This window comes from Canis aureus, chromosome 8 (genome assembly GCF_053574225.1).
Source record: "Canis aureus isolate CA01 chromosome 8, VMU_Caureus_v.1.0, whole genome shotgun sequence".
Classification (NCBI taxonomy): Eukaryota; Metazoa; Chordata; class Mammalia; order Carnivora; family Canidae; genus Canis; species Canis aureus.
Window position 1 is genome coordinate 21,055,320 of NC_135618.1, and position 13,169 is coordinate 21,068,488.

Sequence of the window (13,169 nt, forward strand, 5' to 3'; positions counted from 1 at the left end):
TTTTAGCCTTTATGTTTAGGTCTGGGATCCATTTTTAGATGCATTTTGTGTATAGTGTGAAGTAAGAGTTGAGGTTCTTTTTTTTTTTTTTAAGATTTTATTTATTTATTCATGAGAGACACACAGAGAGAGGCAGAGACATAGGCAGAGAGAGAAGCAGGCTCCATGCAGGGAGCCTATGTGGGACTAGATCCTGGGACTCCAGGATCACGCCCTGAGCCAACCGCAGGTGCTCAACTGCTGAGCCACCCAGGCATCCCAAGAGTTGCGGTTCTTTATCTCAAAATAGATATCCACTTGATCCAGCACCATGTCTTTAAAAAAAAAACTGTCCTTTTCCCCATTGAAACACTTTGGTCTCTTTGTCAAAAAAAAAAAAAAAAGAAAAAGCTATTTATGTGTTGGTTTATATCTAAACTCTCTATCATCTTCTATTACCCCTTACATATGTACTTATGCTAGAATGTCTTGATAACTGAAACTTTATAGTGAGTCTTCAAATTAAGTAGTATGAGACTTGTTTCCAACTCTGTTCTTTTCAAATTTGTTTTGGTCACTCGAGGTTCTTTGCATTACTCCATACGTTTTAGAATCAGTTTGATAGTGATTGCACTGAATCTACAGATCAATTTGGGGAAACTGTCATCTTTTTTTTTTTTAAGAGAGAAAGGGGCAGAGGTGGGGGAGGGGCAGAGGGAGAGAGAATCTTAAGCAGGCTCCATGTCCAGTGTGGAGCCCCACACAGGACTCGATCTCACAACCCTGAGATGATGACCTGAGCCGAACACAAGAGATGGACACTTGACAAACTGAGCTATAAAGGTGCCCCCTGGAGAAACTGACATCTTAACAACATTAAGTCTTCCAGTCCACAAACATGGCAATTCTCTCCATTCATGTAGGTCTCCTCCAACACAGCAATGTTTAGTAGTTTTTAGTCTACTAATCTCAAACAAATCTTGTAAAATGTCCCTGAATACTTCATGTGTTCTCCGTTTGTTTCTTTAAAAACAGACTTTATTTTTTAGAACAGTTTTAAGTTCACAGCAAAATCTAAGTATAGAGAGTTTTCATGTAACTCCGGTTCCCCCAAACCCCCAACTAGGGTGTTTTTCATGCTATTGTAAGTGATATTTTTATTTTTAAAAACAGTTCAAGTTTTTTTTTAAAAGTTATTTATTTAAGTAATCTCGGCACCCAACATGGGGCTCCAACTCAAGACTCTGAGATCAAGAGTTGCAAACTTTATGACTAAGCTAGCCAGGTGCTCCCTACAAGTGGTGTTTTTAAAATCCCATTTCAAAATTATTCATTGCTAGTATACAGGGGGAAAAAATTAAACATTAGCCTTGTACCCTGTGAACTTGCTGATCTACTTATTAGTCCCAGTAGTTTTTCTGTAGAATCCTTGGGATTTTCTAAATACTCATTCATGTCATCTCCAAATAAGTATTATTTTACTTCTTTTTTGCCAATCTGTATGTCTCACCTTACTGCCCTGGCTAGAGACTTCAGAAGAATATTAAATATAAGTGGTGAAAGATGACATCCTTAGATCCTAGAGGGAAAATATTCAGGGAAAAATTTCACCATTAAGTATAACCTCCATTGTAGGTTTTCACGGAGGCCCTTTACCAGGTTGATGAAGTTCCCAGGTATTCACAGCTTACTGAGAGGTTTGTGTCTTTTTAAATCATAAACGTTAAATTTTGCCAAAGGCTTTTTAAAAAATATTTATTTATTTGAGACAGAGAGAGAGTGGGGAGGGGCAGAGGGAGAGGCAGAGAAATACTCAAGCTGACTCCCCACTGAGTCTGGATCCTGGGCTCAATCCCAGGACCCTGAGATCATGACCTAAGCCAAAATTAAGAGTGCTGCTCAACCAACTGAGCCAAAGGCTTTTGATGCATCTATGGAGATGATATTCTCTTCATTTCTATTAATGTTGTAAGTAACACTTGTTGGTATTTAAATATTAAATTAACCTTGTATTCCTGGGATAAGCCCCACTGAATCAGGATGTATTTTCTTTAGTATTTATTTTTCTAGTAATTTGTTAAGGTTTTTTGTTTTGTTTTTTTTAAGGTTTTTACTTTGATCATGAGGGATATTGGTTTGTAATTTTTTTTCTTGTAATGTCTCTTTATGGTTTCAAAATCAAAATAATATTGGCCTCATAAAATGGGCTGGAAAGTGTACTATCCAATTTTACTTTCTGAAAGTTCTGCATAGCTAAAGGATTGGTATTATTTCACCCTAAATGTTTGATAGAATTCACCAGTGACACCATCAAGGTCTGGGAGTTTTCTTTGTGGAAAAAATTATTATTAATATGAATTTAATTGCTTTTGTTGATATACTGATATTCAGGAATATTTCTCCCTGAGTCAGTGTTGGAAATTTGTGTTTTCCAATGTGTGTTCCATTTCATTTAAGTTTTCAAATGTATTTGCATAGTTATTCATATCCTTTTATTATTCCCTTAATGTAGGATTTTTGTACTGTTTTCTCTTTTCCCAGATCTTGACAATTTGTGTCTTTTTTCTTGATCATTCAATTTTGGATGTTATCAATTTTATTGATTTTTAAAAATCAAATTTCTTGTTTCATCGATTTCTCATTTTTCTATTTTTTGGTTCATTATTCTCTGATCTTTATAATTTCCTTTCATCTACTTCCTTTGGGTTCAAATTGCTCCTCTGCCCCTAGCTTCTTAAGGTGGAAGACTAGATCATAGGTTTCAGACTTACCTTTGTTTCAAAGATAAGCTATAAATTTTCTTCTTAAGGACTGACTTAGCAGCATCCCATGAATTTTGAAAATCTTCTTTTTCATTCAAAATATTTAGAAATTTCCTTTGTGATTTCTAACTTTACATTTTTCCCAAATATCTGTTTTTAACTTCATTCCATTCTTATTAGAGGGCATACTCTGTATGATTTCAGTTGTTTTACACTTACTGAGACTTGTCTTAGGGCTCATAATTTGGTGAATGTTTCACATGCACTTGGAAGAAATGTGTATTCTGCTATTGTTAGGTAAAGTATTTTGTGTCAATTAGGTCAAATTGGCTGATACTGTTATTATCTTCTATATCTCTACTAATTTTATCAGTTTCTTCTTTCAGTTACTGAAAGAACATTGAAATCTCTAAAGATCATAGGTTCGTTCATTATTAGTTTTTCCTACATTTTGTGTGTGTGTGTGTGTGTGTGTGTGTGTGTGTGTGTGTGTTTTAATTTTCCACTGGAACATGATTTCACAGGCATCTTTTTTTTTGTTGGAGTTCAATTAGTTTTTCCTATAGTTTGCATTTCTGTTAATGTGTGTGCACATTTAGAATTATGTCTCCTTGAGCATTTGTACTCTCAATTATTACAAAATGACCCTATTTACTCCATGTGACATTTCTTGTTCTAAGGTATACTTTGATATTAATATAGCCATTCGAGCTTTCCTATGATTGGTGCTTGCATGGTATAAAACTTTTTCAGGGATTCCTGGGTGGCGCAGCAGTTTGGCGCCTGCCTTTGGCCCAGGGCGCGATCCTGGAGACCTGGGATCGAATCCCACGTCGGGCTCCCGGTGCATGGAGCCTGCTTCTCCCTCTGCCTATGTCTCTGCCTCTGTGTGTGTGTGTGTGTGACTATCATAAATAAATAAAAATTTTAAAAAAGTCAAATCAGTATTGAGATAGTTCAAAGGAAGATTTAAAAAATAAAAATAAAAATTTTTCATCCTTTCACTTTTAATCTATGTATTTACATATATATAAATATATACATAATAATAATATGTATTTTTTAAAGATTTTATTTATTTATTCATGAGAGACACAGAGAGAGAGAGGCAGAGACACAGGCAGAGGGAGAAGCAGGCTCTATGCAGGGAGCCCGATGTGGGACTCGATCCTGGGAAACCAGGATCATGCCCTGAGCCAATGGCAGATGCTCAACTGCTGAGCCACCCAGGTGTCCCTGTATTTATATTTTAAATGGGTTTCTGGGGCACCTAGATAGTGCATTCAGTTGAGCATCAGACCTTTGGTTTCAGCTCAGGTCATGATCTTGGGGTCATGGGATCTAGCCCCATGTTGGGCTCAGGTTTAGTGCAGAGTCTGCTTAGGGCTCTTGCTCTCTCTCACTCTGCCCCTCTTCCCCTGAAACACATGCATACACATGCTTTCTCTAATAAAGAAATAAATCTTTAAAAAATAAAAATAATAAAATGAATTTCCTGTGAACAGTGCACAGTTGGAACTTGCTTTTTTTATTCAGTTAGTCTGGCCATCTCTGCCTTATAACTGGTATCTTTAGACCCTTTATAATTAATTATTAAGCTGGTTGGGTTTTATTCTACCATCTTTGTATTCATTTGGTCCCATATGTTCATTTGTTTTTCCCTCTTTTTGTTGCCTTCTTTTGTGATAATTATTTTTAGCACTCCATTTAATCTATAATATTGGTTTATTAACTATATCTCTTTGTTTTAGGTTTTTTAAGTACTTGCTCTAGAATTTAAAATATGCATATATTACTTATTACACTACACCTTCAAATAATGCTGTATCACTTCTGGTATAATGTAAAAACCTCATAACAAAAATATGTTATTTCATTTTTCCCATCCTTTGTGCTACTACTGTCACACATTTCTTTTCTATAGATGGTCTAAATCCTACCATGCATGTAATTTTTGCTTTCAGCCATCGATTATCTCTTAAATGCATTTTAAAATGAGGGAGAAGAAAGTGTTTTATATTTATTAACCACATACATATCATTTCAAGGATTCTTCATTCCTGTGTGTAAATCCACATTCCCATCTGATATTTTCTGAGTAACTAACATTTTTCATAGTGTGAGTTTACTGACAACAAATTCTCTTGACCTTTGTTTGTATGAAAATGCCTTTTGTTTTTGCCTTCACTTTCGAATAATTTAACTTATTTGTTTTTATTTTTTTTTTCTTTTGGCACTTTAAAGATACAATTCTATTGTCTCCTGGCTTGGATAGCTTTAGACATGAAGTCTGTAGTCTTTCTTATCTTTGTTTTTCTGTACATACTACCTTATTGCTATCTCTTTATCATTTAATTTTCAACAACTTGATTATGATATAGTTTGATGGGAGTTTCTGTATATGTAGGTTTATTCTGTTGAGCTTTTATCTTTGTCGTTGCATTTTCATCTAATTTAGAAATTTTTTCTTTTTTTTTCTTACTTTTATTTCTTAATATTCAGAAAGACTTAAGATTTCTGGAGAATTTTTCCTTATAACTTCCTCTCATCTGGAATTCTTCCCACAACCATCAGCTGCTTTAGTTTCCCAGAAGTCCAATCTCTCTTCTCAACAATGCAAGACCATCATGCTATACTTGGGATACCCCTCCTAGCTCTATGGTCTGGAATGTGCTTCCAGGTAGAAACCTAAGTGATAACAGAGTTTACTTCATTTTTTTTCTCTTCTCTCAAGAATCACAATCCTATTATACCTCTAGTCCAACATCAGAAAACAGGTATTGCATACTTTTATAGTTTCTGGTTATTTCTGTGGTAGGATAAAAGTGGTCTCTATTGCTCCATCATTGGTAAAAACAGAAGGCCACATGCTTTTCTAAAAATCCATTTACTAACAATTTTTGGAAGGTAGTAGAGAGTAAACTTACTTTCAGTAGGATTGTCTGATAAAATAATTGTCCCAAAATCTTGTTTTGCTTCTTCTCCAAGCCCAACACTTATTAACTTTGCTTGGGCTAGTTATTCAAGCATCTCCACATTAATATGACTTGTATATAATTTTGCTCTAAGAAGTACAAATTTGAACAATACCTTTATAACTTTGGTCTTTTTACATCTACTGACAAAACTGATCAGTTTCCTACACTCACTCTAGAAAATATCACTTGATTTACCAGAAAGGTAAATCATACTTTGTTTGAAAATGATGTCAAAATTTGGTGGCTTTGTGCCACTATAGGACAAAGTGTCACAAGAAACAGTGACTGCTTCTTGGGGACTGTTAAAATGCAATAAAGTCCAATTTTCAAACATTCAGTAACGTATTTCCTAATTGAACATCTCTTTTCTGGCTATTATGCTAAATCAACATTCTTATAGATTACTTTGTCCTAGCTGTGTTCATACTATAACTATATTCAATATTTACACTTAGAGAATTCTGTATTATGGTATTGATAATATTATCTTCATCATTAATGACACCCTTCAATTACTTTTGACTCATAAGATTTAATACAAAAGTAACAAAATGCAAAATTTTACAACTAAGAATTTTAACACTATCATGATGTGAAACACATTATACAAAATAATCTATAATTGATCACTGAAATTACCTATGACGAACTGACCAACACAGTCCTTGCAGTAAATATCCTAAAATAATTATTAAGAATGTAATAGAATTTCTATAGAAGTCTTAATTAATATTACATTTAAAATTAGCAAAATGTATGTAAACAAAATTGTTTCATTTTTTTCCCTCTAAAATCATCAAACCACTTGCAAACTCCCTGATAAACCATCAGACTTTCATAGACCAACTCTGTGAAATCCTATTTCAAGGATATACATCTGTATTTCTTTTTTTTCTTTTTTCTTTTTTTTTTTTTTTTTACATTTGTATTTCTAATCAGTGGTAATAATTACTGATTTTCAATGATTCATACATAGAAGTCATTTAATACCCATCTAATAAATTATTAAGCAATGTTTTTTTGGTTTCATATATGTTAAGCACTATTCTAAACTCCAAGGATATAGCAATGAAACAGATATTGTTTCTATTCTGGAGGCACTTCCTATCTAGTAGAAAGAAGAAAACAGTACAAAGAAAGCATGTAAGTTCAGAAAATTTTAATGATATAAAGGAAATGGTATAATGAGATAAAGTGTGACTTAAAGAATTACTTCAGATGGGGTGTTTAAGAAAGATCTCACTGGGGACACCTGGGTGGCTCAGTGGTTGAGGTCAGCCTCTGGCTTAGGTCGTGATCCTGGGGTCCTGGGATCCAGTCCCACATCAGGCTCCTCACAGGGAGCATGCTTCTCCCTCTGCCTGTGTCTCTGTCTCTCTCTGTGTTTCTCATGAATAAATAAATAAAATCTTTAAAAAAAAAAAAAAAAGAAAGATCTCACTGAAGTTATTGTTGAACAGAATGCTGAATGGTGAGAAGGAGGCAGGCACTGAGAAGCAGAGACCATTCTAGGCAGAAGGCCCAGCAAAGGCCTTGAGGCAGTGGTAATGTCTTGGCCTTTTTGGGCAAGAGAGAAGGCTGAGGTGCCTGAAGCAGAATGAACAAGAGGAATATGGGATAAGAAGAGGCTTGGAAGGCACCCACGTACCAGAGTAGCAGAGCCTTGTGAGCTGTTGTGATGAATTTGGGAAACTACTGGAAGACCATAAACAGGGGAGTGACTGGAGCTAATTTACCTTTATAAAAGATCACTAAATGTTCCATGGAGTACAAAGGAACTGGAGAGACGCAGAGTGAGAGCAAGGAGACCAGTTACAAGGGTATTTAATAATCTAAGCAAGAGGTGACCAAGATGGAAACAGTACAGATGCAGAGAAATAGGTGGATTTGGGAAGCATTTTTCATATAGAACAATAAGACTAGTCAATGCATTGAATGAATTAATGCATGAGATAATTAATGAATAGTCACTAAAATGGGGAGATCTGAGAGAAAGGTAAGCATGTGCTACAGAAGTTAAGGAAAGCTTTCTGGAGGAGGCAAAATGAGAACTGGGCTTAAGAGATGAGTTAGCTATGGCTAAGAAGTACAACAGTTGGGATCCAATTGCAAACAAAATCAGTGAGATGGGAATGAACCTCAGTGTGTCTGGAGACTCACAAAGAACTGCCTACTAGCTGGATGTTGAGGAACGAGTAGGATAGTAGAGTAGAGTGGGATGGAAAGGAGCTGGATCATGGAATATCTGGAAAGACCAAAAGGGTGAACTCTTTGTTTCTACCTATTTAATCCTCAGAACAGCTGTAGCTTGGGCTTCCTACCACAGAGACTGGCAATGAGCCCAAGCCTGAGGCTGAGGTACCCATCTTACTGCCTTCCAGGAGAGGCCTCACATGCTCATTGATCTGTCCAACATCAAGGTGACCTGTGAGGCAGTGAGCTGGGAGCTGGAACAAGTCCCTGCTACATTTACCATCCCTGGAAGATATGGGAACACCTAACACACTCTATAAATGCTTCAGATAACAAGTAAACTATCCCATAAACTCTGAACTGGAGGCATCAGTCTATCTCTGACAAAAGTGGTGAGTTTTTCTCAGCACTAGATGGGAAGCACCCCCAGGACTGCCTTGGAACCTACTACCCAGAGCTCTGCCTCCCCTTTCTCTCTGACTGCCTAGCCTTTGCTGTCCCCACCAAGGAAAGAGTGTGCCTCACAAGTCCATTATAAGACCCCTGTTACACCTGGAGAGGAGGCCTGGATTTTAAAGTGCCAGACTAAAAGACTCATTGGGGCAGTCAAGCTTTTAGATTCATAGACGCTGCTCCTTCTGTGACTGTACCAGATACTTCCTTGCCATGTGTGGTTCCAGTTCAAATATGAGCTCTACAGTGCTCACTTCAGCAGCACATATACTAAAATATGAGCTCTACAGAGGCAAGGATGCTGCCTGTGTCACACATGCTTTGCCTCAGAAGCTGACAGAGTGTTTATTTTTTTTAAGATTTTATTTATTTATTTATTCATGAGAAATACAGAGAGAGAGAGGCAGAGACACAGGCAGAAGAAGAAGCAGGCTCCATGCAGGAAGCCCAATGTAGGACTCAATCCCAGGACTCCGGGATCGTGCCCTGAGCCAAAGGTAGACGCTCAACTGCTGAGCCACTCAGGTGTCCCTGACAGAGTGTTTAAAACACGTTTTCTTAAAAAGAAAAAAAAGAATAAATGATTGGCTATGATATGGATGTAAGGGATGGGACACAAAAACTACTCAATGCCTAAACAGCTGCCCTAGAAGTCTACCCACTTCCTCAACAGAAACAACAGCTCCCTCTTACTTGGTGATATATAATGTATGACAAAAGGGCTAGGCACATTTCCCACATTATCTCATTTAATGTTCACAACATCCTCTCTTTAAGCTGTGTATTCCTACCACATTTTACTGATTAGGGAACTGAAAGGTAGGCAAGTTAAGGTCACAGCCTAGTGAGGGACAAAGCCAGGTCTCTCACCTGCCTACAGCTAGTAGAGGTCATCTCCTAACTACAAAATGAGGCTCTTTCCACTAGTCCTAAAGCAATTCTATGAGTGAAAGCACTGGAGTCTCCCACCTGCCACCCTGGAGGGCAGTTCAGCAGCCCTTTAGCTCACCCTCTCACCTCAGCAGGAAGCCGTTTATCAGATTAACAACCCACCTGCTGCCACAGCAGAGAGGAGTGCTCTGAGGAGAAAGAACTGCACTTGGTTGGGCTCTCTGTGGCGGCCAAGGACCCAGGGATATCTTGGGCCTTAGAGCAGGGAAGCCACTGTGTGTTTTTTCCCTTCCAAGGAAGAAACTAGAATGTGTTTTCTGACCTCACTGTCAGTATGAAGTAATGGGAAGAACACAGGATTTGGAGCTAGATAGATGTGGGTTTGAGTCCTGATAAACTTTATGATCTTGGACAAGCCACTTAGACTCTCCATGTTTGTTTTCAGCTGAAGAATGGCTTAATGCCACTTCTCCTGTGGAATTGTCTTGGGCATTAAATGAGATGGTATATTTAAGGAGCCCACACCACAGCTGGCACCCAACAGCACTCTCAAGCAAGAGCACTCCTTTCTTCTCTCAACTGGATAGGGCAACCATTATTGGGCCCACTTGTCAGATGAGCAAACTGAGGTGCCAAGAGATTGAGCCTACAGCTAATAAAGTACAGCCAGGATCAGTGTCCTCACATGCCTCTGTGTTTCAAGACCATTACTCTCCTCTAGTCTAACTTTTTTGGGGCTCATGTTATCTAACTACATCAGCTTCCCTGCATTTGTCTCCCACCCTCCATAAAATGAGGAGGCTCTTTCCACTACTTTTTTTCCCCTCTTTCTTTCTGGCTTCTCAAAAGCAAAACCAGGTCATTCTCCCCCAAATTGGTTATTTTGTCTTGAATATGTAACTATCTGGGCCTTCCTCCTCTTCTCTTTCTTCCCTTCTCTAAAATTCTTAATCTTACCAGTCTCTTTAACACACAAATCAGACTGATCATCATAAAGTAATACAGAGAGTCACAAGCAGAACAAGAGGTAAATATAATTTCATCCACAAGCAAGACAAGCCCTCTCTGTTGGTGCAAAATCATGACTCATTCGAAATCTTTTATGATGGCCAGATGCTGAGCACATATAAATTGCTCCAAATTGCTTCTACAGTGTATGTTAGTGGTGGGGAGGGGAACAACCAACAACTATCTGTCTATTTATATATTTATACATTTACCAGGAAATGTGTTTATATTGTTTTCCAATCAGGATTTACCACAAGCCAGGAGTTCCACACCTAAAGAACAGGCTAAACCCAGCCCACTGTCAACAAAGTCCATCACAAACATAAAAGATTTTAAATCAAAATAGATATTAGAAGAACATGATTTCTCAGGATTGTTGGGCAGCCAGAGCTATCTCTAGCAGCTGGCTGAGTGAATGATGGTTGTTTCTGGGCTCAAACTTTATTCTGTAAGCCTAGAAGCTAGGCAAGGGAGGCTTCCAAGAAAGGAAACGATCTCTTTTTGGCCTGCAACTCCACATTTAGGTTGGAAATTCCTGGTGTGGCCTCTGACCACCCACAGCCCAACCCCCACAGCCAGCAGCCTTGTACCAGTCCACCACGTCATGCTGGAGTCACAACTTGTATCTTCCCCAAGACAACCTGACCCCAGAGATCTGTGTGGACTCACCATACCTAGATGTTACATCTTGTAGACTTAAGTCACTGTTCAAAATGTAAAACTTCAGACAGCCCAGGTGGCTCAGTGGTTTAGCGCTGCCTTCAGCCCAGAGCGTGATCCTGGAGACCTGGGATCGAGTCTCATGTCTGGCTCCCTGCATGGAGCCTGTTTCTCCCTCTGCCTGTGCCTCTGTCTCTCTCATGAATACATAAATAAAATCTTTTTAAAAATTATTGGCTTATTCATTATGTAGTGATACTTTTTCTTTCTTTCTTTCTTTTTTTTTTTTTTTTTTTTAGAGAGGAAGGGAGAGAAAGAGAGTGTGTGAGCAGGGGCAGTGGGCAGAGGAAAAAGGAAACAGAGAGTCTTAAGCAGGTTCCACACCCAGCACAGAGTTCAACACAAGAGTCAATCTCACAACCCTCAGATCATGACCTGAACCAAAAACAAGAGTAGAATGCTTAACTGACAGAGCCACCCAGGTGCCCCACAAATAAGGCATTTTCTGACATAGCCTCCCAACCATCTAGCCTTTCTAAGATCACTAATCCCTTGATCCCTCCTCTTTCTACCGGTCCATGTCCCCCAGACAGCCATCTTTTCTTTCCAACCAAACTTAAACTGTTCTCTTAACCACACCCTCCATGCCTATTCTTCTGCTGTCCCCCAATCCTCTGCGCCATGCTCCATTCAACTTCTGCTTTCTGCAGTAGCAGCTGAGAGCTACAAATGAAAGCACATGCCCCCACGTCCCCACAAATATACCTGCATCAGAGACTGCTGGTTGCCAATCCCAATATCCCAATCCCAATACGTCTGTTATCACCATTTTGGAATCCTGATTTGGAATAAAAATCCTTATAATCTTTAGAATTTTGATTTTGAGGGATGCCTGGGTGGCTCAGCAGTTGAGCATCTGCCTTCTGCTCAGGGTGTGATCCCGGGGTCTGAGATCAAGTCCCACATTGGGCTCCTTGGGGAGAGCCTGCTTCTCCCTCTGCCTGTCTCTGCTTGTCTCTGTGTGTCTCTCATGAAAAAATAAATAAAATATTAAAAAAATTCTTTTGATCTTGAATAAAAATATTTCCTAGCATCCCTTGGAGCTAGACACGACAGTATAATTCAGTTCTGGTCAACAAGGTGAGTAGAATTACTGTGTGGCAGCATTTGGGAAACTTCCTATGATGTATCTATGATGAGCCCTTTGTCTCTTCCTCCCCTTGCTCCATCCTCCTACTGGAACATGGATGTGATGCCTGGAGTTCATCTTAGACCATAATAATGAGAGCTACAACTAAAGGATAGCAGAATATAGCTAGTAGTCTGGGACTATAGAGCCTGAATTGCCTACAATAGACTTCTTTCTTTATGTAAGAGAGAAATAAACATTATTCCATGTACTCCATTATTTTTTGTTCCTGTTACTCACAGTTGCTCATAGTGGAACAGACTCCTATTGACACAATGCCCTGAACACACAATCAATTCTTCTTCTTGTGCTTGATCTTTTTTTTTTTTTTTTAAGATTTTATTTAGTCATGAGAGACACACACAGAGGGAGACACAGGCAGAGGAGAACCAGGCTCCCTGAGGGGAACCTGATGTGGCACTTGAACCCAGTACTCCAGGATCACACCCTGAGCCAAAGGCAGATGCTCAACTGCTGAGCCACTCAGGCGCCCCCTTACTTTCCTAATACCCTCAGGCTCCAGGCCAACCCACTCCTGTCCCCACAGACCCCAACACATTCAATTCCCACCCATTACCCAATCTCACCATGTGACCTTACACTCTTTGGTAAGGTGGCTGACTAAAAGATAAATATCTAAAAAAAATTCTGGGTGGTCCCTGGGTGGCTCCGAGGTTTAGCGCCTGCCTTCAGCCTGGGGCATGGTCCTGGAGTCCCCGATCAAGTCCCACATCAGGCTCCAAAACATGGAGCCTGCTTCTCCCTCGCCTGTGTCTCTGCCTTTCTTTCTCTCTGCCTTTCATGAATAAATAAATCTTAAAAAAATTTTTTTTTAATTTAAAAAATTCTAACTTTATTCTACTGACAAGCATTAGCAAAGGAAATGAGTAAAGTATTATATTTAAGCATCCAAAATCATAACACATTTAGAGATCTATTTGTAAGAAAGACACAGGGGCATCTGGTTGGCTCAGTGGTTGAACATCTGCTTTTGACTCAGGTCATGATCGCAGGGTCCTGGGATCAAGCCCCCACATCGGGCTTCCCACTGGGAGT

The 13,169-nt window shown here is 38.8% G+C and overlaps 1 long non-coding RNA gene across 4 annotated transcripts in view; it reads right to left on the reverse strand.

The window, feature by feature from the left end:
- The window catches only part of LOC144318456 (uncharacterized), a 111,893-nt gene that overhangs the window by 81,277 nt on the left and 17,447 nt on the right, over nt 1-13,169 (reverse strand). The window lies entirely within an intron of this gene.